The 25,836-nt window shown below is 42.7% G+C and overlaps 1 long non-coding RNA gene across 1 annotated transcript in view; it reads left to right on the top strand.

Moving 5' to 3' along the window:
• The first annotated feature begins 793 nt into the window (after positions 1–793).
• Positions 794–25,836, top strand: part of LOC130574893 (uncharacterized) — a 29,309-nt gene continuing 4,266 nt past the window's right edge. The window contains exons 1-3 of the long non-coding RNA XR_008965479.1: positions 794–956; positions 4,545–4,639; positions 6,517–6,644. This is a non-coding gene — a long non-coding RNA (uncharacterized LOC130574893). The remainder of the gene's footprint in view (positions 957–4,544; positions 4,640–6,516; positions 6,645–25,836) is intronic.

Raw genomic sequence — 25,836 nt, 5'->3', positions numbered from 1 at the left:
GTARTCTAAGCAGCTCTGTGTGTCTCCCTCTTTACTGAAGGTGGCCAGAGTGATTCATTATGGATGTGGGAGAGTGAATCATGCAGCAACACTGCCTGTCTCTGCTGGTGATGGGGAGAGCCAGGATGATTAGCTGAGCCCAGGCATTAACTCTAGGCTAAAGGGGCATGGTTTTCTTGCTCAGAGCCAGGGAAGTGTGAGTTTGATTTCCAATTAGCAGTATTTAAATGCAAATGAGCATAAAAAGAGCCTGGAGTGCTGCATGTCTGCAAAGGCATCTGTTGCCCACAGACAGATCGATGTGCTGCAGATGCCTGAGCATCCTGCATGTGCCCAGAGCTCCTCTTTGCCATGTCTTCAGTGAGCATCTCTTGCACGGTGAGACAGAGGGAGAGCTTTCCTTCTGCTGACTCTACAGGGACAGCTGTAACTTGGGGCAGGATGTACATAGGCAGCTAGGTTGGACATATCTTAAACCCTAGCAGAGGGTGCTAGTAGAGTTCATCTATCAGAAACCTCACTCCTGGTTTTCTTATGCCAACAGTGTGTCTAGGTCAGTTAGAGGCTGGAGAACATAAAAGTGTGCTGGTGTGAAGATGCTCTGCACTAAAGGTTTGTTCCCCTTTCTGTGGGATACATMAACACCTCTTAGGTCAGTGTTGCTCATTCATTCACTGGGCAAAGCAGGGGCCACCTCAGAGTTAGAGACCTTTTATGTCATTAGCATAGTGTAAAAAAGGCATTCGTTGTAATCGAGCACTGGAATATAATGGAAGTTGTATCTTTACAGTTTCTGGAAGATCTCTCTTTCTCTGGGAAAAAGAGGGCTGCTGTGAGCCTTATTTCACTGTGATCAAGTTATTTCTGCTGGACAATATGAAAAACAAATCAGGGAGTCTTAGATGCCATATTTTGAAGAAAATGAATCTGGTTTCAGTGCAGCTGGATGTGGAAAGGTGAGGCCTAGCAACAGCTGTAGGATGCAATTATTCCAATTGTCCTTCTAAATATTTTTATACATATATAAATATGATCTTAGGTTATCTGATTTATCTAGTTCAGGCATGTTCTAGTGTTGGCATTCAAATCTAAGACTGTTTCTGGAGATACTCTGAATTATTTCATAATTATGAGAAATCCTGGGGAGGTATCTCAGTGTTTACAGAGGAGTATCTTGCTGTACCATGCTCCAGATATGTTAACCCAGCCAAATCTCCTTTTAGTATGTTATAGTTTAATTAGCTCTACTTCTTGAGTCATAATATACTTCTCTGGGGCTAAAGCACACAAACAYAAAAAAGACAAAATGTGAAATGTGAAGAAGTAATTGTGATCTTTGCCACTCAGATTTGGTGCCATCTGTTAACATGACTTCTTCTAAAGTCAGTTTCCAATTTGTTTGTTGAAGTTGCATGCCATGGAGAACATTTCYTTTCATTATGAAGCTGTGAGATGTAGCTCCCCTGAGATAACCATCCTACCAGTCTRAGATCTGGGATATAATTCTCTCCCGCTCAAAATTGTCATGCTTCTAGAAAGCAGCAGCACTGCTTACTCTAGCTGAGGATCTACCCCATAATGTCCATCAAGGGCAAATTCTTACTGGGCAGTGGGCCAAAATGTCATCCCAGAGGACCAGGTGCCAAGAAAACCTTGGCAGAGTTTCCCCAGATGTGCTGGAYGGATCTGGACTTCTCAGCCACAGATCCTTCTTTGCCTTCTCAAGAATATTACTTTACTATTAACTCAGTCTACTTACCCCTCTGTTAGAAGGGCTGATATTTCTGATTTTTCGTGCTCTTTTTCACTGTCTCTGTTGWCCAAAAACAAAGTTAACATCTTCTGATGCTTCACTATCAGCTTTTTGGAAGATTTTCCTCTCCTGTGCCCTTTTCCACATGTTGGTTASCACTTGTCATGCTTTTCTAATTATTCTCACAAGTGTGCTGAGTCATGGCACCGTGTATGACAACTCTCTCCTCTGTCACTGTTAACCAGCAGTCACATCTCACTCATCTTGACCTTATGTGCTATGAGCCTAATGGCAGCAAGCTAATGACAACAATTTCTGGTCCCATTTTCTTTCTGGGTCATGTGGTGATCAAGAAAGGGCAGAAGAGTACAAAGTAATTAAAGATATCAAACTCTCTCTTGTAACCTGCACAGAGAGTAACCACCATTCTCCTAGAAAAGGAACGGAGAATAGCAGCTCATGTCATTTGTGTAACAATGATTGCAAAAAGAATGGAAAACAGTACACTTCCCTCATGTCTTTTGCAGCTTCAGGAGGAGATGAATGACAATTTTTGGTTCCTTCTCCTCAGTTTGAGGGGTGGATGACTAATGTCATTGTGACTGATGCCATCTAATTGGCTCAAAAGAATTTTCTGGTAGTTCTCATGATTAGCATCACTTCCCATCATGTGCAATCCATTGGAGAGCAAAGACCTCCTTTTGAACTGTCATGGTATAAGAAGGTGTAAAAGTGCTGGGTTTCTGAAGCAATTCAATGTATATAAAGTATGTATGAATCAGTATTCTGATCTTCCTGTGCAGTAAGTCATGATGACTGATCTATTTCTACAGTTGCTAATTATATTATGTTAAAAAAAATACTTGGTGTTCAAGTGATTTCTATGCAAAAATTCTGTGAAATTGAAATTTTATGAGGGCTCGCCAGGAAAATATTACTGAAATACTTTGCTTTGAGTCAGTTTCTTCCATTTCAAAACAGTTTGTTGGGCTGGGTTGCTCTGTGTTACTTAATACGGAGATTGAGCCATTTGTGTGATCTGCTGTGGTATTTTTGGGACAGGAAACATTGTATTCTGATTATTTCTTACAGCCACTCCCACCTTTGTATTATCTAACCAAGGGTGTGTTGTAGTCTCCCCTCTTACCTACTGTAGTGCTGGATCATGGGAAAAAGCTTGGACAGAGAGGCTTGYTCTAGACAGATGAGACAAACTGATGTCAAACCAAAATTTTTGCTTTGGGTTCAACTCATTGAAATGAAGTTTCAATTCAGTATTGATTGTATTCTTCAGAATACTAGGTGTTCTAAAAAAGGAAGTGTTAATGAGGTTGGAAAWATGAATCTGCTTAAGAAAGAGATTTGGATTCCTGGACAGATAGTGGGACAGATTTGTCAGACAGTTGGTGTGGACCTAAATTGTAAAACAATTAAAAARCATAATTTCCAAGACTAATTAATGTTTAACTAATGTAATTTCTCCGTTTATAGGGCAACTAGTATGCAATAGRTATCATACAGATATTCAGATTTTGGTATATCTCTTGATCATGGCTTTCAACATYTTTCCTTCATTATATTCTCTGACTCAGCTACCAGTCTAACTCTGTTTTATCACCCAGATTTTATTTAAYCCAGTCAATGTTGTCTGGTTGGACAAATATGTTCATGAGGTGATAAAGAGAAGAAACACAGCTCAAGTGTTGGGAAAATGTTCTCTAATTGCATGAGTAGTAAAACCATGGTGCAGATTACTTAGGGAGAAAAGTGGAATGTTCTTGTCTAAATTTTTGCTAGAAACAGTGTAAATGTTTTTCAAAGATGGTCTAAATTATTTATTCTGTTTTAGAGCAAGGAAAGAAATTAAATAATCCCTCCAGATCGCTTCTAGGCATGGATTTTTAAGGTTCTATTAATCTTAAAGATTRAGGGCACTTTGGGGTCTTTTAAGATCACTGCTTCTCGGGCGGGGTCAGGACAAGGATAGACATTGTACTGTGAACATTTTCCTTAGGGCAGGTGTTCATACAAGTACAAGTTTTGGGTTTTACTGAAAAGAATTATTCTTTACCTGCTTTGCAGGCCTTCAGACAAGAATGCCCAAATTCCCACMTTGAAATCCTGTACATCAGACCAGTATAAGCATTCCTGGAAGCGACAACAGATTATGTGAAAATGTTAAAATGTTTTTGCATAAACCTAATTTTTATTGAAGAGTTGTGCTCCAGTGATGAGGAACAAAGGAARGACATGTGATAGAAATGTGCAGTGTAAACAGCTGAGACTGCTCCTAGAAATTTCACTGGGTTTTAATTGGGTAACAGATCATGAACTGTATTTGKAAAGATTATTCAACAGTTTCAAAAAACACAAATATCTAAGAAAACTGTGCCTTTCTGGAGGCACCTGGCAAACAGATAAAGAACTGAAGTTCATTAATAGATGAATGTCTTTGTCTGAGATAGCCACATAAAACCCATGCTGGCTTCAAGCAGGTGGTGTGGTCAGACTGAAGGAGAGTGRGGTGGTCTCTTGGCCAGATTCTGGCCTGACTTCAATCTCACACTGATGTGTTGGTGATTTTGTTGTCCTTTTTTCTGCATGGTGACCACATGGCCACTCTCTGCAAAGCCCTAACTTGCTGGTGATAGCCACAGAACTTCTTGGCCCTCACTGCTTTCTTCCAGAGTACCATGTCCTTGCTACATGGATTATTGTTGCTTATGAAGCAGGGTCTGATTTGTAAATTAAAAACTTTCAATAATTCTGTGTCTTTTATATTGAATTACAGAAGTACTGAACTAACTGACTGCATGGATTTGCAACCAGCAGCTCAGCAGCTGCTTCATGAACCATCCTTGCAGGAGGGGAACATSAGAAAGATGGGTGAGTTGGATGCTGAGGAGTGGGAATTGGTCTAGTCATCCCAAGAGAAATCCTCCCCATTTGTGAGTCAAAGCCTGCTATATCTTGCCTGAGATGAAGGGAATCTCCCAAGGGCAGCTTATCTTACACCATCTCAAACGTCTCTGATATTGGGTCAATAGATACTTCTAAAAGTGCATTCAAACCTCATTCAAATTCCCATACAGCTCTAGCCCAAACACAAGCCAAATCATGATCCAAATAACCTCCTCCTCAGCCCACCTTCACTGCCGTTCTGTTTCAGTGGCAAATGCAGCATGGAAAAGATGCCTGAATGCTTAATTCAGAAATTTACTGTTTAAGGCATTACTTGTATGAACACCAGCGTAACACATAGAATACCAATGCCCTAAATTTAGTAGTTTAGTCTGAGTCATTTTCACTATGTGGGAGGGCTGTGAAGACACTCCACAGAGGGGAGAAACTTGCTGGTGGTGTCTGTCCAATGAGATTATTTTTTTAAAAAAGTCAGAACACAGCAGAACTACAGATATGTTTGTGAGTAAAATGCAGTTTAGTTGCAGACTCCAACATAGGAGAAGGGCAGTGTTGCTCTCCACCCACTTCAAAAGCTGAAGGCAGGTTTGACTGATACGTATCTCTGACACTGAAATAGGTGCAGAATTTTTCATGACAGCAGCACACAGACAGAGGTAAACACTCTGGCTGCGTGATTTGGAGGGACATGGTGTGATGTAATCCCCAGATTTGTCTGTGCCATTGCATCTTRTTTTCAGATCTCCTAGCAATAGCAGCTGAGTTGATACAATCCTACATGTCACCARCCAKTAGGCAAAAGTTATCCCTGGGTTCRTTCACTGAGGGTTGAAATGTTGTCCCACTGAAGATCAGGTGACTTTTGCCACATAAATCATCCAGCAGGGCTAGAGGTACACACAGTCTTTGAAATARATGTGGGCACAAGTCATTAGGTGTGGATGTGAAGGAGACATTTAGACTTGGTATTCTGAATTGGTAACACCTTCCTGCCAGTCTGGGTTTTGTTCTTGTTCCATTAGCCTTTCTGCATAAATGCAGCTGATTTGAAATTGATATGAATTTAGCAGTTCCATTTTGGAGATTCTTCCTGGGACCCTGTGGCATGAAACTGCTCCTCTCCTCAAATGAAAACCTAACTTCAGTATTTTATTTTAGCCAGAATTGATCATGTTTTTATTCTGAATGAAAGTTAGTTCTAGCTCAACCCCTGCTCTCTGTGTTGCAAGATGAAGCAAGCAGAGATGAAGGRTGTTTTCATGCACTGTATCCTGTCTGATATCAGCCACGGCAGATTTGTAAACATACTCAGGCTTGACCCTATACCCTGAGTCTCATGAGTGGTGCCACAGAGTTCAGGGCTCTGCTCACACAGACTGGAGGATTGGTTGTGATRTGTTTAATGCCAATGAGATGAACTCTGTTCCTAGAGAAACTCCAGTAAAATCAAAAGCTTGTTAATAGGAAAAATAGTTAGCTGCTATCCTAAACAAAGCAAAATGCCAAACAGAATCCTGCTCTGATATTTGTTCCCATGCCAGCATTTAGCTGCCAGGAAAGACCAGTCTTATAAACATGAAATTATATCCATGGCAACACGCAAGCCATGTTTAATTTTGCAGCATGTTAAAAGGTACATTAAAAAAAAAAAAAAAAAAGGATTTTACTGTTGAGAATAGCAATTATGACTTTTAAGTCAGCTATTTTAGCTCAGTCAGCCTGAGAGCTGTTGAGTGGTGAGGGTAAGGGCCAGAGACATAGCTCGTTCCTCAGAGCACTTGTTGCTAGACATTTCCAGAAGGTATTATTGCTTAAATACAGCTTGTGTTTTCTTTACCCAGATTCCTTGAACAAGGAAGATATGGCAGGTTGTGATATTGGACTGCAGTGAAGTTCCACCTGTGCTATTCTACCCCTCATGAGCAAGCAGTGCTGGGCTATGCAGCTGGCATGAGCGTGCCCTTTTTGGGTAAGTAGTGGATTCAAGGAGCCTACCTAGTGGTGTAGCATCCTGGGATTATAAGCACCCTGCTCAGGTGCTGTTTAGTGACTCCTGCATCGTGCTAGAAAGCAGACATTGCTCACAGAGTGGGAGAGCAGCTGAAGTAGSGAGTAGACTGAATTAGTGTCTGGGCTTGAAAATGTATTGGGAAAAGTAACAGAAAGATCCCAACTTGGAGCAAAAGCTGAAGCTGAAAACTGCAGATGGTTTTCTTGTCTGTACGATAATGTCAAACCCAAAAAAAGGGAGTTTTCACACTCTGTTGTCTGTTTAGCGCAAAGTGAAAATTATGTACTGGAAAATGGAGCCCCGTGTCTGGAGAAAGCAGCTCTGACTGTGCCTATACAATACCATACAGGGCTCTGTGCAAGTTGGGCTTGACTGCTTTTGCAGAGGTCTCTGAAGCCTTGCTTGCTGAGGAATGAAGGGAGGGAAAAAGAGCAATGGGATGTGTCCTCAGTAGTGTTTATTAGCATCTGCATGATAATGCTGTTCAGTGAATTGTTCTAGGAATCACTTCTAAAAATCATCTCTAAGGGCAGCAGAACAGCCCATGCTGGTTGTGAGGGCACTGCCAGAGGTCACAATGGTTACAGCTACAGGATTCCACAAGGCATGGTGGAAAAGAAGAACATGATGTTCTGGCAGCTACTGTCATGTGTGTCTTGAAGCAAAAAGGGCTGGTAGATGCAGTAACCTGAGTGGCTCTGAAAAGACAGTATAATCTTGGAAGAACACACATATATTTGCTGTCTTCCTGTAGCTATTATGGTTCTGGTTTCTCTGTTCTTTTTTCTAGTGCACTGAAGTGAGGCAGAGATGCTCAAGGTGCACTTTGTATAGAAATTTAACACCACATGTATTAGCATGTACCTCTCTTTACAGAAGTGTAGGGATAACATATCAGTTCAACCTGTCTCCTCACTGTTTAGGAGAGCCTCAGACCTGTCTCTAGCTGGACAAGGAGGGTTGGGCTGTGTTTTTTCCACTTTAGTAAAGGTGGATATAGGCAGTGTGTTCCAGCAGGAGGAATGATTTGGCACTGTGCCTCAGATACCGGAGGCGCTGTGCTCAGCCTGGGGAGGAGAAATGCCTGAGGTGCCTTGCCACTAAACTGTCTGCATGCTGGTGTGAGGGGAGAGAGATGAAGCACCAGGCAGTGCCAGAATAGCAGCCTGGGGGCCTGAATCCACAGTAGCTCTTCACGTGGGACTTTAGTKAGAGTTGCCTGTTCCATAGTCTTTGAAACACTTTATCTTCAGGTGCCTAAAATAAAAGTCTAGGAGCCTGAAGTACGTAATTGTGAGAAGAAAATTACTTTTGTTTGTGGGAAGTTCCATGAAAGGACTTCAGGAGTCTTTCTGGGGTGAACTTTGGATTCTGCCTTGGGTGGTGTTGTCCCTTGTGGAATATGCATTGCTCAGTCTGTAGCATTGTCAGGACAAGGGATATTGCTATATCAGGCCTGTAGGTGCTTTGACCTTTGCTCTAGATCCTAGCTCTAGTCATGCAACTCTTCTACTTTTGCAGGATGATAGTATCTTTAGACCTGTCTGCTGGGCTCTTCCTGCTTTCATGCTGAAGAGTGTGTGGGAGAAGGTGGCCAGGCATGTAGTGTTGGAATGACCTTTTACTGATGSAGGCACAGTGGTGTGTGTTGCCAAGGCACTCCAGCAGTGGATGCTTCTATTTCAGCAAAGCTGGGCCTTCTACTGCTTGGTCTTGTGGGAGCAGGAGAGAAATGGTTCTGCAGAAGGCTGGGTTGGAGGGCAGTGGGGTGTGTGACTCTCCAAGGGGGAGTGCAATGTGAGCTATGGGTTTCATCCCTCACATGCTACTGTTCATAGCAAACCTGCAAAAGTCAGTTGGGCCCAYGTAGCTGGGGTGTCTTCTGCTGCTGTCACTTCTGCATGGGAATACCTCATTTAGCAGGTCCTTGAGCATTGGCTAGAACTGGGACATCTGTTGGGACACACAGGACTCAGAGACCCCACTAACCTGAGGACTTTCCCCTAACCTTAAGCAGACCTTAGGAAATACCTCCAGCCCTTGGATTCTGACCTCAGACCAAATGCCTGTCAAGTATCTTCGAGGGGAATTCAGTAGAATTTTCCTCATKTCATCATTAAGTGCCTGCTGGTGGGCTCTTGTGTTGAAGAGCCAACAGGATCCACTGAAAGGCTATTTTTCCATGAGGGTAACTTCAGCATACTGGTGTCAGCTATGGTGGGTGTCTACTGAACCAAGAGTGTCAAAGCCAACATCTAAAATGACCTTTAGGCTGTTTACTCAAAGCAGTAACAGACTCGCCCCCGACTTCCTGATAAGGMCATCACTTATCAAGAAATAAGAAGAGCAAGTGGCTAGATATGGAAATCATTGTGGGAGTGAGCTTAATTGAAAACATACAGCATTGTACAGAAGTAATACTATACACCAGAAACCTTTGCCTCTTCTGTGGAATATGGATATAGAAACAAGAGAATTACCAGGTATTGGGGAAAAGTTAATTCCAACACCAATAGAAAGCCTTTTCTTGGAGAGACAGATGTAAATAATTTAACTCAAGTGTCTCCTTGTGCTCCACGATTCCGTTTCCTAGCTATGCAGTAAAGTATCAGAAATCAACAATTTTCATCTCACTTCAGTGAGAGCAGTCTAAAGTAAGTCAAGAGATTAGGTAGACACTAAAAATTCAGTAAGATCTTAATTTAAAAGTTAGTTAAGCAGAAAGCTAAGTACCAAATAGAAGCCAATGAGTCTGGTTTCCACTCTAATTTAGAAAATTGAGTTCCTTCTTACAAAAAAGTTTCTTCATAATCGTAAGACAAGTGTATACTTTAATTCATGGTTTAGAAAGTGCTTGGTATTTTAATGGATTTACCTCATTAAGCCATATTGTAGCATTTCACCATCTCAATCTAAACTTTCTTTTAGCTAATGTTCACCTGATTTAGTTGTTTTTTCTTTTAATTAATTTTTATTACTAGTTTTTATTTGGGGTCAGAATAGAAACACCATCTAATCTCACTTTTCTGTTTGCTAGAGAATGTCTAGACTGGCTAGCATGAGGGTTTTCATCCTGGAAGGTTTTAGTAAGTTCCTTCTCCACTTGGTATATACGTCACATAAGTACTGAAACTGAAAGTTTCAGATGCGATACAACACCTAGTAATAAACTGTTTCAACTTTTTTTTTAAGGGGAAAGAAATACCATCTTTTGGCAGTGTTTCCTCTCAAACCTCAGAGACTTGCTGATCTGCTGTGTAGATCTGTGCTGTGGTTGCAAAGTATCAAAACAGAACTAAGGATTTTTATATCTACGCTTCCCACCCAGCGCTCACAGCTCCTTCCCCCTTCCCTGTCTGTCGGGTACTTTCTGAAGGCGTTGAGGAGACAGGAAGGGAAAGGACCCAGAACTGACCATTGGAACAGATAAATGGACAACAGTGCCAAAATTGATCCTCATTTCTTTAGGAATGTAGCCTGAAAATGCCTTGGTAATTAGAATRGATTGTGAATATTTTATTTCTTGAGAAAAACTGCAGGTTTTTTGAGCGGGGGTGAAGAAAAGCAGGGTAGAAACAACTGGTTTTCATGTCAGGTTAAGGAACTTGCAAGTGTTCAGGGCAAATGGTCTATTCTCTTCCTTAAACTCTGAGCCTTTTTTAATGTGAATGATGTTTTTTTGTTTTCTTGTGCTGTTGTGATATGTCATGGGAACATTTGGCAATGATGCATGTTAGACATGGAGTCCAGTTGCAGCTAATGGGCCATGAAGGATAATGACATCCAAACCAGAACTCCAGTCAAGTCACTGGGATGTTCAATTTCTTATCAAGTTTTGAAGTTTTCTTTGCAATTTTCTATGCAAAGCAGGCACTTGGAGTGGAAAAGGTCATTTTGATAAAAATCCAACTTTTCACTAAAATCAGTTCTCTTCAGCACCCTGTCCCAAAATCTGTTATGTTCACAGTGTTCCAGAACAGCCTTGCCATCTGTCAGAAGCATTTTTAGGTAACAAATTATTCAACCTAACTGTGCCCTATCTTTACCACACCAGTTGTGTTGTCTTTGAACTTCCTTGGGATAGATAAGCCTGAGGCTCACCAAAGCCAGCAAGACTCTCCAGACACCAAAGGGGAACCTCTAGAGCCTGGAAATAGAAATGTCCTGAGGACATGGGTGTTTCTGAAGCACCAGCCATCTCCTGAGTAGGGGATGTCTTTACCTACTGCTGCAGAAAGCAAGTGTGTTCCAGCACGGAGGTAGTGCTGTTCCAGAAAGGAGCGTATGTCTTGCTCTCCCTTTAAAATGGATCCTCTTTTGCATATTGTGTATTCTGGTAGGAGGTGGGAGGTCACACTCAGACTCTTCCTGACAAGATCCAAATTCATATTATCCACCCCCAGTTACTGCCTAAAACATATGAAAAGTTCTCAGATAAAGGATTCTTCTCTTTCAGCCATGTGTCCTAATCRCTAGGCTGAGGATTCAGCCCTCTTAGGATCAAAGCCTGAATTTTTGYTGCAAGATGTCAGCAGGTTTAGAGGGGAGTCCCCCTATCCAAAACCCTGTGGTTAAGGCCTTTCTTGAAGAGGTGAGAGACAAGTGCTTGAACCGATGAATGTGTCTCATGCTTCTTTTCAAGAGCATGCTAATTACTTGCTGCGATATGAGAAGCAGACGGTGYTGCCACTGTAAATTGGATCCTCAGGCTGGGTTTGAAGCCCCGGCAGCACTGGGTCAGTGTGCTCGCGGCTGTGCTGCCTCCAGCACGGGCTCTCAGGCTGGAARTGAGTTCTGTCAGCTCTGAGGCTGGGGAATATCCGGGGCAGGCAGGGGGATGTGGGAACAGTTAGAGGGTACAGGCAGCTCTGGTGGGGGGCAGAGAGGAAGCCTTTTCTAGCCACAGTTCGGGACTTTCCCCAGATGCTGAGTTGTAAATGCAACATGTCACTATGAGAGCTGTTGAATGTTTTGTCATGAGACCACTAATGAACTTGATAGCCACCACATTCACCAGTTGGTGGAACAGATTTACCCATAATTTCTGAATCTGAGTGAATGGGACTTCACTTGTGGTTGAAGTTTTGGGGTTGTTTTTTATGGTTTTTTTTTGTTTGTTTGTTTGCTTTTTTTAGATAACTTCAGTCTATTGCTGGACTGGAACTTTTAACATTTTGTCTCCTCAAGTCTCCTTCAAGATAAGGTTTTCTTGTATTCTGAAATGATGTGGCAGAAGGCAAAAAATAATCTTGTGACTCATTAGGAAATAAACAGAGGCATAATTGCCATCTGTGTTGCAGTCCATTTAATCTTTTCACTCTCCAGTCATGGAAAAAAGTTCATCAAAAAAAGTTGAGGTCTGGTTTTGTGTTATTTTTGAGAGAAGCTAGCTGAAAAAAAATTACAGAAAAGAAAGGAAAAAAAAAAGCCCCAATAGGGGCTCTATACATTATCTTAGACAAAATGGATTAAATTTCTGACACCCTACTCATCAAATTCTGACCTTGATTTGACCCCATTGGCTTTTTACTGTTTGATGTTCTCAAACGATTTGGTGCCACTTTTCCTTAGTAGTGCAGTTAATTTTGAGTGTTAGATAGAGATCAATAGTCATAGCTTGAAATTGGCACTTTTGGACGAAAAATATGTTGTGTGGCAGTAACATAGATTTGATAGTACTTCAGTTAAGAAAATGGTGTACTCTTTCATTATTGTTTTCAATGACAGTATCCAGAGTGTTACTTCATTCTCCTAGCAAGCTTCTGACAGTCTCTTGTTATATCTTATCTATCAAAGAGTTTTCATTCCTCTCCTTTCATGCTTGGCTTCTGGAGTGGAACTTTATTTAAAAGGTCCCTGAAATTAGAAAGAATGACCATGGCACTCCTGCTATCAAGCCGCTCTGTAAGAAATAAACCCCCTTCCAAACTTGTGTGTTGCCTCCTGCTTGCCCACATTGAAATCTCATTTACTGTGTTGGCTGGATGGGGGAAGCTTGGCTGTGAGGAGGAAGCAAGTGGCCTGTTGGACAMGATGTGATCTTCTCACAGGTAGGTGGGTTTTGCATATTTCCTTCCCTACCTATGTCCATATGAAAGTGCCCTGTGCCTGCCTTGCTTTCAGCCCGTTGCTGCAGTGAGAGSTGGGGCCTCCATTTCATGGGAAGTTTATTCCTCAGCTGCTGCTTGCAGTAGCTGCCTCTGGAGTACACAGGTGCTCTGGAGTGCTGGGCTGGGGCTCAGGCATTCTCTAGGCCACAGGATTTGCCAGGGCTGTGCTGCTTTCTGTGGGGTCCTCCCCTGGAGCACTTGGTACTGTGGAGATGTAATGAAGCCCTTCTTCAGGCTTCCATCAATGCAGGTGCTGAACATTTTGGGGAGTTTTCAGTGTGCCATGAAAATCTGGCCTCCTGGAAGTGTGTCCTTCCACCAGTGTGACTTTGGGTATCCTGACTAGTGAAATCTAAATTTGACAGGTGATCGAAAAGATCTTTTTGACCAAATTCAATTAAATTATGTGCATGAGGGAGGGTAAGAAAATGCAGATGGACCCAGGAGAGTAGAGGCTGTGAAGAGAGGCACTTGGGAGAGAGATGTCATGACAGTCTCAGGTACAGGGAAATGTCAGCCATGGCTTGTGCCTTCTTTGTACCAAGGAAAAATCCAATCCTTGGGCACAGGTGAATAAGGAACCTGGTTGCAGCACTCCTCTGCTCCTGGAATTATTTGATTAATTTTGATTGTTTCCTTGGAAAATTGAGAGCACCACTGTTTCAACAGCTKCTTGTAAAACATTCCCGTGTATCGCCCCAAATCTTGATGAAGTCATTTGTCAGGKGCCTTCTGAAGAGATGCCAAGCAGTAACAATTTCAGGTCAGCAGAGTCCTTCGTTTCTTCTAGGCTGCTTATTTGAGAACCAGTTGCCCAAGCAGTTTTACACCAATCATTTTTACYACTTGGAAGCTAAGATGCCCTGTTTAAAACCTTCTCAACTCCTGGTAACTGTTCTCTCTGTCCTGATACCTAACATCACTGGGGAAGAGAGTGCATGATGAGCAAAGCAGTGGTTTGGATGATGTGCAGGATCGCTAGGTGGTATAAATAACTTTTTACAATCCAAGAAATTCAATAGGTCACTGTACATTTACAGTCACTGAAGACCTACTCCATGCTATAAGCAATWATGTCTGTTTGGGTATAAAGAGCATAGGGGGAGACCTCCAAAAGGCAAGATTGTCTTGTTTTGTTAAGAAATCCGTGGTGTGTGATTTTCCTAGCCAGCAATCGGAAGTTACGGAGTCTGAATGCAAATACAGGCTGCAGGGGAAATGGAAAGGCAAGCATGGCCTGTTTCCAAAGGATTTCTGCATCCTGRGTAGACACCTCAGCAGAGATGGCTCTGAACAGAAGCTGTTGTGGCAGGTACACCATGATGCTTCTCATGAAGAAATGAGGACTTCTGTCCCAGGGACAGGCCTCTGAAGGTGGTTATATTTTCCTTTCTGTTTTCTTTAGAAGTCAGTCTCTGGAAAGTGTGTGCAGATAAATGGAGAAGAAATATTTCTCCTTGACTGYCTGGCAGTTTAGCAGAGGAGCAATGCCAGAGTGATGGATAAAGACTGCTGAGAAGGGATACTGTAGGTACCTATGACTCATGCTCTTTACCTGGCAGCACCTCTGGGGCCTGTGGATGTCAAAGGGAGTTAGACCTTTTACTAAGGAGCTTCATACTTCTGTTCTCTGACTCAAGTCTGGAAATGCTTTATGTACTGCCTTCCTGRTATTTATCACCTCCTGAAGGCAACTGTGTTTAGCATGCTTTTCAACTGTGTTCTTCAAGCCATAAGCCCCAGCCTGCTATCAGGAGGGCCTGGACCTACCAAAKCAAGGTTCTCCTCTTGTGTGACCTGAGTTTAATTGCAGCTGTTTGAGGAGGTTTTCCCTGATGAGCACACAGCAAGTGTACTGAGATACGACTTCTCAGATATGTGGCTGGGATTCARACATCATGTTTAGAAGGAAGCCCATGGGTGCACATGAGGGCTGAAAAGGTCAATTCCTTTCAAGGGTGTGTCTTTGTGACAGACTCCATCTGTAATCMGTAAGCTCATAATGAAGCACAAATTCCTCTCCTGGACGTGAAGCATCAGTGATACTGAGGACCAGCAATTCAAATTAGCTTCAGTGGTCACTTCGGGTGCTGAGTATTCTGTTACATCTGTGGGATTGGCCTAGGGCTCACCTTCTGGGGGCCACACTGTCTGATTGCCTTTGGTCATATGTGCTGTTCTCAGCTGGGATTTGTTACTGATAGAATAAGGGTAAGACATTCCTTCAAATCAGTGTAAATCCAGGAAGAACTATTTAGTTAAACCAAAATTTTAATAAAACTTTATCTTTRCTACCATTATCACTATCCCTGAAAGATTTTAGGTAGGCCAGCTTCTCACATATCTTGTAATGTGATTCATCTGAGCAGCTGCATTCCTTCCCAAGTTCAGTTTTAAACCTAAAACAAGGCTCAGCCTTGCCTCCCAACTGCCACTGAATGTGTTTTGAACAGCAGTGGCACTGTAGCTGCTCCTGCTCCTCCTATTTACACACTTTTCCCATTACTTGTGGGTTTTTCTACAGCAGCTGCAAAGCTCTGCCAGTGCATTTTCCTAGTTTATAGCATCAGGTATTCAGAGAGGTGTGTAACAACATGATTGACTACACTTTTAGGTGATGCCACTGATTACTAAAACAACATATGCACTTACAGATAAGACACGCTTAAAATGTCTTTCTTGTTCAGGAGTGGAGCCCGTAATCTGCTCTGCATACTGAAGTTCACCAGGAAGGCTCTGTAAGAGCAAAAGCAAACTCCAGACCACTGAAGAGGTGAATTCAGAGTAATCACTGGAAGACTTCCCATAGGAGATTTGATTGCCTTGCTGAATTCTGGAGATTCTTCAGGGAAGGGATCTATGAGAAATCCCTGACCTGCTGCTAGATACATAAAATTGATATCAATAGTGAATTGTTTTTASAAGAGAAGCCAGCATATTTTAAAAGTATCAGATGATAATGCTATGGTAATTGGTGTACATAATGTGCCTTTGCAGACTGGGTTGTTCTGTGCTTCTAAGTTTGCTAGAAATTTCAGGTACGCCCTTACTACAGCTTTCAATGCTAGCAAAATACCTGTCAATGTTTAAGTGAGATTTGGAATAGGAATTGCAAAGTCAAAATAAATGGCTTATTTACTTTATCTCCAGGGACTACACACATGCAGCAGTTGGCCTGGTTTGTTAGAGCCAGATATAAAAATTATGTTTTCAGATAACTCCATCCTTTGCCAGCTGTCTTTTGTGACATCTTCTCCCATGTTGGTGGGGCATGGTTGTACTCTTTGCTTGACTTACAGAAGTGAATGCCTGAGTATTTGTGGATCTGGAAAGAAGTATTTTTGTGGGCACAACTGGTATCTGGGACATGACTGAGAATACCTATGCAGCTTTAAAGCGTGAGAGCAGTATTCTGGAAAGTTCAGAKGTGCCTTGCTGTTTTGGTCTAAGGCTGAGTTTGTCTGAATTGTGGTTATAGCCCTGTTGAACAATAACATTGCAATAACATCCTGGAGATGATTGTAGCAATGGGATAAAATAATGGATTGTGGTAAGTGAAGGAAACACTGGACTTTAGTGCTTTTAGGAGTAATAAAATGTTTGCTCCCCAAAATGTTTAACAATAGGTACAGAAGTAAATCATCTGTGGGGTTGCTTAGTGTTTTTCCAAGCTTTTATTAGATTGTTAAAGGTAAAATCTTGGCTGTCTTGAAGACAGTGGAAAAYTGCCTTTGCCTCCTTTGGATCAGGATTCCTCCCTTATGTCTCTGCCTGCTGTACTTGGCAAATCACCAGAACCCCATYGCTGCCAGCCTAGGAAAGTAGAGAGGATCTGCATTCTAAAGGCAATGCAGTGGCCCCTGTCAGTGCTCAGGGGCAGATGTCCCTGGGCACCCTCATGGTTTRTCTCCATGCTAAGGGTCTAATGAGCAAAGAGGTGGGAAGAGCCAGCAGGAAACAMAGCTGCTTGAAAACGGCTCAGAGATGGCAAGGGGCTGATGGCAAAGCAGGGGCACAACTGGGGAGACACTGTTGGCCTGAGCACCTCTGATCATACAGCAGTCTGTGTGTGCAAGGAATTTAGATAGGATCRCAAGTAAGTAAAGTTACATTGCATTCAATGCATCCCAGAAGAAAGCACCCTCTGCTCCAAAATCCTGACAAACAAACCAACCAGAAAAAAAAACTGTCAGTTGCCCAGAAGTTTTGCTTATAATGGGCAYTAGTGCATTGAAATTCTCTAAAGATAAGTGACAAATATTTGGAGCAGGAGTGCGTGAAATGGTGCCGTACCTTATCTTTGAGCAATGCAAACCTGGACCAGTTTGACCATGGGCACATCTCTTGTGCCTTAATCCTGAGCAGATAGATGATAAAGATTATTCCTACTTAAATGCTGCTTTCCCTCTTTTGGYCTCAGAACACTTAAAAAAGATGGGATACTGCTTCAGGTCAGTTGTGGGGCTTAGAATTTCTATACCAAATTTGAGCCTAAAGATCAGCGACAAAGCCAAATTTATAAATCTCTCAGAGGTCTTAAATTAGTGCCACTGATCTCCAAATGATAGCCTGTTAGATATTATTACTGAAACTTTCTGGAAGTAGTGCAAACCAGGAGGGAACAATTAATCCTCAGAGTAACCCCATTTACTCTAGCAGTTTGGCCCTGAGGGAGYAGGAGCACTTGATGTCTGACAGCAGCCCCAAATGTCAGTATTTCTCCACTCGTTCATTTGCCTGCTTGCTGTGGTAGATTTCATGCCGTTATAAGCTGTTTATGTACAGCCTGATCAAAGTACTTAATGACAGGGTTAATTTCTACATATAATGAGGAAGTCAAGACAGGAGACAGGTACTGTGTAATCGAATTTTTCATTTTGGAATTTGTTTCTCTTCATGTAGGGCTTAGCTTTGATTTTTATTACCATTAATGTCTGCATTTACTGTTCTTTCTAGTTTCTCAGATGAAACTAGAGCTAAACCTACTGCACAAATAGCAGAGGCACTGAATTGTTCCAACAGCTTCCATGAAAGTGTGAGTCTATAACTTCTCTGCAGCAAGACCTCAAAGTGCAGTTTGGTTTGGGGGGACCAATAAAATTGCACTTCTTGAGCARTCTASTGAGMCATCTAATCCTCTTTTTCTCACTCAGTAGGTATAGGCACCAGACATGGGTGCTTAGATATGTCTGTACACAGCCAGAGAGACAAAGACTGTGTTAAAATATGAAAATCTTACCGTTTGTGAAGTGTGTGTCTTCAGCAAGACTTTGCAGACATAAATGAATCCCAGGAGCATCGCCTTGAAAGAGCTGATATTGAAAAGGAACAGTTCTCCTTTTTCAAATGGAGCRTTAGATCTGTATTTGCCCTGCTTATTTTGGTTTTCATTTTCAGATGCACTGARCACTGTGAATATTTCTGGATGTTCAAAAATCTGGGGGTACAGAAGTGATGGAGKCCTTACAAAACATGTCTCTCTGAGGTAGCCAGCTTCAGGAATCAAGCTGGAAGTGGAGATTAAATGAAACCTGGGCATATCCACACCACCCCGCATCCTTTGTTTTTCTCTCTTTCAAGCACTATATTTTAGAAAAACAGGGATTTAAAAGTTCATGCTAAATTCTGTGGACCATTGTTGCACAAGTTTCCTTATGGCTGAGGTAGAAATTATTTGTGAGGAAAGTGTGCACCTCTATTAGCACCACTGTGCAAGCTGTAGTTTGCAAATTCGGTGGGAGGCTTTGTTCATGCTAATTTAGGCTCAGTCATGCACCTCTTTTCCTCTTTTACATGCAAATAGCAGCTGTGTCAGTCTCTGGGATGCCTGCTTGTTCCTTTAACGGAGAGATTCCAGTTCATACCTTCAACCAGTGCATTTGTGCGTGGGCAGAGGTATAGCGCAGTGGTACAGTTGCTGACAAGGAAAGAGCTGTGATGGAGGTTGGAACAAGTTAGTGAAATAGAGAAGTCTTGAAAGAAGACGCTGAGCTCTTCTGGTATGTTTTCATTTATTAAAAAAAAAAAAAAAAAAAAAAAAAAAAAAAAAAAAAAAAAGATGTGTGGGTGGAGAAGAGCAGAGATCCACAAAAAATGATAATCCATAATCCTGCTCCCATAAAAGGGATCTCTTGGCTGTCAGAGAATTCCATTCCTTCTTCTGACCCCAAGGGTTCAGGCAGCAGCCCTGAGGCTGGAGCAGATCAGCCAGCAKCCTTTGTAGCTGGGATGGCTGTGGGCTGAGTGCTGTGCTTGGATTCCTCCGAGTGTCCTGGTGCTGAGGGAGCTGGGCTGGTGAGCTGTCCTGGTGGGATCTGCTGCAGGCACTGTGCTCCAGAGGGTCCCTGGCCTTGCCAAGCCACTGGCTGTCCTGTGCTCTGCTCTTGCAGTGTTTTCCATGGTGGTGTGCAGCATGGCCACCCTGCTGTGAAGACAGGGAAGTTCATGGTACTTGTTTGGACCAGGAGGAAAACTGAGTCCAAAGCATATTGATGTGATGTTACTTCCTGCTCTGTCTTCAGCCTTCTCCTCTGCTTTATGGTTATGGCTACCWGAACCTAGCCACCACCTTCCTTTTCCTCTCCTGCTGTTGTCACAGAAGTCAATGTAAGATGAATCAGGTAAAATCATTGCTATGGTATCGCTTCTGATGCTGTTGAACTTACTGAAGAAAGTCAATATTAGTACCATGTAAGCCTTGTCCCTGATTTAAGATGTAAGGATTTCCAGAAGTTAGGAGTACAAAGTTTCCTAGGATGATCAGCTCAAAGAAATATGATTCCCATGTGAACTTCTCAGTTCAGTCAGCAGGCAATTTGTCACAAGTGTTTTCAGACGATAAGAGCTCACCTTTCGGAAAACCTTGGCCAGTGTCAGTTTTCTCCCCCAAAAAGACTCCGCCAATGTCATGCCTCACCACAGGACTCATTGTATAGCCTGGACTCCACTTGCACTCACTTCTGTGTGTGTTCATGGACATCCTTGGGGGCTGGAACTGATAACTGTGAAATAACTGTGCCTCTGACCTACTTTGTTATCTACTTGATCATATCCCCTCTGTGTGTGTGCAGGTGGCAGAGGTGGGGTCAGGRATAGAAACACATGTACGTGCTTTAGTTGTAGTAATGGCATCAAAGTGATGGCACTTTTATGTAGGTAAGGCTCTTGAACACTTCTCTAGCCTCTCCACTGATCCATGGGGAAACGAAGCTGTGACCTGTGGAGTTTCTGTTCAGGTTTGAGAATGCTGCATTAAGTGGGTAATAYGTTGTGACACAATAATAGGATAAAACTCCAGCCCTAGTAATGACTGTGGATTTTGGTATTGATTTTGGGCATATTTTAGGATTTCAGCTGTAGAAATTAGTGTCAAATTCCACGATGAAATAATCTAGTTATTTCCTATCAAGCAGGCTCTTCAGCAATATGGCCATTCCAGAGAWTGCTTTTCAAATGGAATATCCTGAGCTATTCAGCCCATGAAGTTATACATGCATACAATAGAACTACCTCCTGTCTATTTAAAACTCATGTAACAATGTGGGTGCGTGTGGTTAAACTGTTCCCCACCRTAATGACAATTTATCCAAAGCAATTTGTTGCCTGGCCTAAATTTTGCAAAAAAACCTGGTCTTTAAAACCTTCTGAGAAAGGGCAATATTTGCACCTGACATGTCTACAAGTAACTTAGATCATRTTATTGATTGGTCCTGTGTATGTTGCTTTCCAGTGGGAGGATGAGATGGAGAGGCCAATCCATTACTGCAGCCATCTACCACTGGAAAGCAATAGCACTAATGATACAGGTTTTCAATAGCTGATTTTTATTATCCTGCAGTCAACAAGAACTCACGATTTTGTCACTGTACTGTTTAAAGCAATGCTCTCAAATGCTGGCAGGCCCCAAATCTGACCCACTGTAACACAACCGCTGTGTTACAAGCTGGATGAAACTGAACAAAACCCCACCAGTCCTCCAGAGTRTGGTCTGGACAAGCTYTTTGCTCACTGAGCAGGAGGTCCTTGAGCCCCAAGTTTGTATCAGGCTCATTCTAGGGAGTGATTCCTGTTAAGATTCAYTTTMGTCCTACCAGCTGCTCCCCAGCATYGTGCTGCCCAGGGSGGGAGGATGAACGAGTTGCAGTCCTTTCTCTGGGCAAATACTGCATTTAGAATGTCAGTGACTGACTCCTAGTTKGGTGGTGATTRAYGAGAGGCAGTAACTGGTTCCCCTCTTCTTCCTTCTGGTGAGACATGTATTTTGGGCAGCACAGAGGAGCTATGTGCAGAATCCAGCATGGAGCAGAGCTCCTGAGGCAGAGTGGCAGCAGTGGGGAGCTGTGTTTGCTGGACAAAGCTTTTGGTGAGCCGTGCAAGAGCAGTTGGTGGGCACAGCCCCATCCTATCTTTGGGTTGTGTTTGGACATGGGAACAGTCACATCAGCTCAGTGAGGCTGGGGTCTTGTTTTGGGAGGTGCTGGGCAGTTCCCAGCAGCACATGCACGAGGGTGAGGCTGTGTGTGGAGCAGCCTGGCACTGAGATGGGGAGTGGAGATACCCTGTGGAGCTCTGCATGCTCACAYGGGCTGACCTGCAGGGACAAGCACTGTCTTTTTGGACTTTCGCACACCCTGTTTTCACACAAACATTTCATGTAGATTTGTAACATGCAATAGCTGCCGAGCATATTTTACACAGTCACAGTCTAGTGACTGAAGGATCCACTAATTAAGAAGCCTCTAATTAGGCTTTTAAATGATAAACWGTAATAGCTCTAGTGCAGCTGTTGTAAACTATAGAGTAAATTATATCCAGTTGAAAGAGGCTTTAATTACGTGATTATATAACATACTCTAAAGACTTTGAAAGATAAAAGAATTTTTAGTATCTGCAATTAAAAAAACAAGGGAGTAACAATAGAGCTCTTAAACCAATGAAAGCAAGGAAATTCAAAGTTAATCTGAAAAGCTGTGCTGGTACTCTTTTATTCTTATGGTGTTCTTATTTTTGGAGGGTTGTTTTTGGTCTTTTTTTGTTTTCATGATGGATGAGATACRGAAGTATTGTCACTCATGAGTTTATGTCTCCTGCTGTCATTTTTCTCACTTTTATAGGTCCATGTACAGCATCAAAGATACTCGGCAAACTTTCTGTGGCTTCATTTTTTGCAGAAATCCCTAGCAAGAACACCCTTATCAGCCAGTTTGTCTCCTTGCATTCTGATTTACAGAATGGTTGTTTGTACACATGCTTTTTTTAAGTCTCAAATACTGGTCATATATGACCCTTGGAGACCATGTTCAGGTCAAATCTAGCCTGCAATTTTGGCAGCCATTCACCATGCTGGGATTACCAAGTGGAGAATAGGATTGGATGTATCTGGGACAATTCAGCTATGTGGAGACTGTACTCTGGGCTTTTTTGTTACAGGGCTTGCTCCTACTGCACTGAAACTGAGGAGGGTTTAGCCCTTGCCCACACTGGGCAGACTCCAGTCTGACTAGCCTTTAGACACCAGCAGTGTTCCCCTCAGCCCAGTTCTGCCTGGCAGTGCCTCCTTGGGAACCTCACCAGCACTTCTCCAAACTTGCATCTGCTCTCAGCCTCCCTCAGCCCTGTCTGCTGCCCTTCCTTGCCACCTCCAATCACAACTGACACTGAGTGCTGCAGTGAACAAATGCCTTTTTTCAGAGAAAAGATGTCTCTGATGTGCAGTCCGTTGCCTGGTGGCTTTACTCATCTGTTGCCAGTTCTTTTGGTTTCTTAGATTACTGCTCCTCAGGACAGGGGCTGTGCTTTTCATGTGTGCGAGCTGCCACCACATAGAAGATACAGACAGTAGCCTGTGATGTGGAGAGAGCTCAGTTCCTATAGCTGCTCTTAGGGTTTGGCCCTCACWGCTGTAGGACCAAGCAGCCCATGACAGCCAAACAAGTAGTGCTTTTTGCTTATTCCAGCCACATTCAAGTATTTTTATCTGGAAATGTCACAGTGAGGGAAGTAAGGAATACAGTTCTCATAGTTAATTTTTATGGCTGATTAATTAGCCCAAAGAGTATTAAATTGTGCTAATGTAGTTTGCCTCTTCGATGCTGTCTTTTGACTTCAATGGAACTAAATACATGCTTAAAGTTAACTACATGCCTAAGTGCTGTGGTGAATCGGGGCCTAGGGCATTAATTAGAACTTGGCTCAGATTTACTTTCAAGGCTTTTCCCCCTCTTTTTTTTTTCTTACTCTTCAGCGCTCAGCAGTTTAATTGGTATGCAGATGTTCCCCTTTATTGCTGGCAGAGGCCTCTGTCACTGTTCTGAAGGTACTCAGACTTCAAGGCTGGTACAGTGGGCAGGAAGAAACCCCCCCTGAGGGCTTTCAAGCTTTGTGGGAAATAATGATGTATGAGACAGGGATTCCTTTGGAACCTGAAGGGAACATGACAGACAGAATAATATGGGAGGAAAACATTGTCTTCACAATTGAGACTGATGGTCTCATCTTGTCTCCTTGTTATTGTTACCAACCAAGACTGAGATGAGCTTTCTTATGAAGAACTTCATTTTGTGGCAGGTTCTATATGTTGGACACACTGCGCTCAGTGGTAGCTTTCCATCCAAAGTGCAGATATTGACAGGCTCTGAGGAACCCTTTGAGGTAGTGGTTTAGCTTAAAACCTAAAATCCTTCCAGCATTGAGATGCATTTTGTCAGGAATGACAGTTGCAATTTGATAATCTTTTACCACTTTGCTTGCCTATYCGAAGCCTCTAGCTGGAGGGGAGAAACCCAGAGTTGTTGGGCACAGGAGTGTCAGCTTTATGAATCAGCTTTTCTCACACTTTATTAATTTCACTTTCCAGTGGTTAGTGCATGTTTGCAAGAGACAATTGATTTGTACGGATCTGTGTAGGATGGAGCAAAGCTGGAACTAAAGCAGGAGTTGACAGCAATGCAATAGCTCTAATTGACAGATACCAAAGGCACTATTTAAAGCAACATCTCCTCTGAGTTTAGGTTAAAAATGACCCTCAATTTGTCCTCAAGTTGCCATGTCCAAAAAGGAGTGTTTTTATAAATACTCATTTCAAACAGATTAGATGAAATATCAAGTGCTTTTTTTCTATGCTTGTATTTTCAAGTTAAATGATTCCAACTGCTGTTGCACAAGGTACTGGAAGATGGCTGTTTCTTAACTCCTCCAGAGTAAAAGCTGTCTTTCAGGGGATGCTTTGCACATGGGAGATTTATGTTAGTATTTTTTGGCACCCACAGTTTGCATTCCAGCTAATGGGAGGCAGAAGGACTAATACACTGTGGGTACAAAATGCAAATGGAAATTACACCCAATGTGGAAAGGGCTAGGAAAATGTACCTTCTTGGATGTCAGCAGGGCAGGTTAGGAAGCATCATCTTCCTTTTACAATTGTCTGTTACTCTTTACATTTCTGGAGAACTGGGATCTTGCTGTTAATCTTACAAAAATAGATGCTGTGGTGAAGCCTCAGGCATGAATAAAATTGGATGTTAATCTTAAAGTAGATTTTTTACAGCTATGCACTCAGAGCAGTGAATCCAAATGATTTTAGAAACAGTGTTTTTTACTTATTTAGATCAAAATGCTGTGGGGAAAAAGGTCAGTGGCACAGGTACATATTGTAACATTTGGGGATCCTGAAAGCTGAGCAGATAAGCACAGCAAACATTAGACATCTCTGACTTGACACAAATAATAGGCAAAGCTGAAAAAAGCCTGCTGACAAGAGGAGTGGGTGTTGGTGGGTGACTTGCTGCAGTTTTAGAGCTGTTAAGTGTAGGTTTTTTAGCATTTTCATTATTTAAAAGTGGAGTGGTAGTTTCTTCACTCCCTCTGAAAAGTTACTAATTTACTCTGAAATACAGGGTAAGCCACAATGATTTAACAGATGTGTAATGTGCTTTAGAGTTTTTTTAAGTAAGACACCCTCCTTCTCTCCAAGCTTCCCACTGTCTCAGCTCTGCCCTCGCTCTGTTCTCTGTGTACATCTGCACCAAAATGCAAAGCAGGGACTGCCCCATGTGTGACTTTCATCTATATCCTGTGTCAGCTGGAGTGCCTGAGTGGCTTTGACCACTGGWGTTCATGCAGGTTTGTCTCTCTGCCAGAGTTCAGTGTGCCACAGAAAGTGATAGTGACAGGCTGAGCTAGCTACGTTTGGGTATTGAGAATAACATCTTAGACTGTGGAGTGGTTCAAAAGCTGCTGCTCTGCAGGCACTGCTGCAGGTGGACAGACCTTCCTCAGAGGAGCCCTGACACACAGAGCCTGCTTTTTGTCTAAAGGGTGGAAAGTGCCTAGTGGAGCATGACCAAGGATGGGGATTAAGGTCCCCAGGATGTTTCTGGGATGCAGGCAGCATTAATTAATCTGTGCTCCTCTGTGTCTGATTGAGAGAAGGCAGCTGAGCTGTGTTCCTGAGGGGCTGTCCAAGAAGGCAGGCAGTGTGTAGGGAGGGAAGGTGCTCAGGGCGTTTTCTTGTGTTGTCAAGCTGAACTGGTCTCAGCTGTGTCATGGCCACAGCTGTGCTGAGTAGCCATGCCTAGGACAGGATGCTCCAGCTGCAGCCCTTTTGCATGGATGGTATTTAAATTTGATGGAGCCTTGCTGAGAAGGAGCTGGCCTTGCGTTTACTCAGAGAGATCTCTGCTGGTTTGTGGTAAGGAATTGGGATCTGGGGCTGAAGCCACAACCTCCAGGACCAAACCACAGAACGTACCCAGCTGCTAAGGCTTGTCCCATTTGCCTTCCCTAATGAAAGTCTGTCATCATGCAGTTTTGTGCTTCTGTCTGTTCTAGTTTGTTGTTGGTGGAGGGAGGAATCTGTTTTGTTYAATATAGCAATGATGTCTAGCTGAGGTTAATTTTATTAGCTGCTGCTGATTTGTTGCTATTCAGTGCATCCATGGGTTTGTTTAATATCAATAACCAAAGGTAGAAGTACTTGAATAGAAAGCTAGGTGGAAATGCTAAGGTTCTGGAGGACTCCAGGGTTTCTTTTTCTCTTCTTG

Source organism: Malurus melanocephalus, unplaced genomic scaffold (assembly GCF_030028575.1).
Source record: "Malurus melanocephalus ecotype Western Australia unplaced genomic scaffold, MMel_1.1 scaffold_91, whole genome shotgun sequence".
NCBI lineage: Eukaryota > Metazoa > Chordata > Aves > Passeriformes > Maluridae > Malurus > Malurus melanocephalus.
Note: the sequence above shows the minus strand (reverse complement) of the source record. Positions and strands in the feature narration are given on the sequence as shown.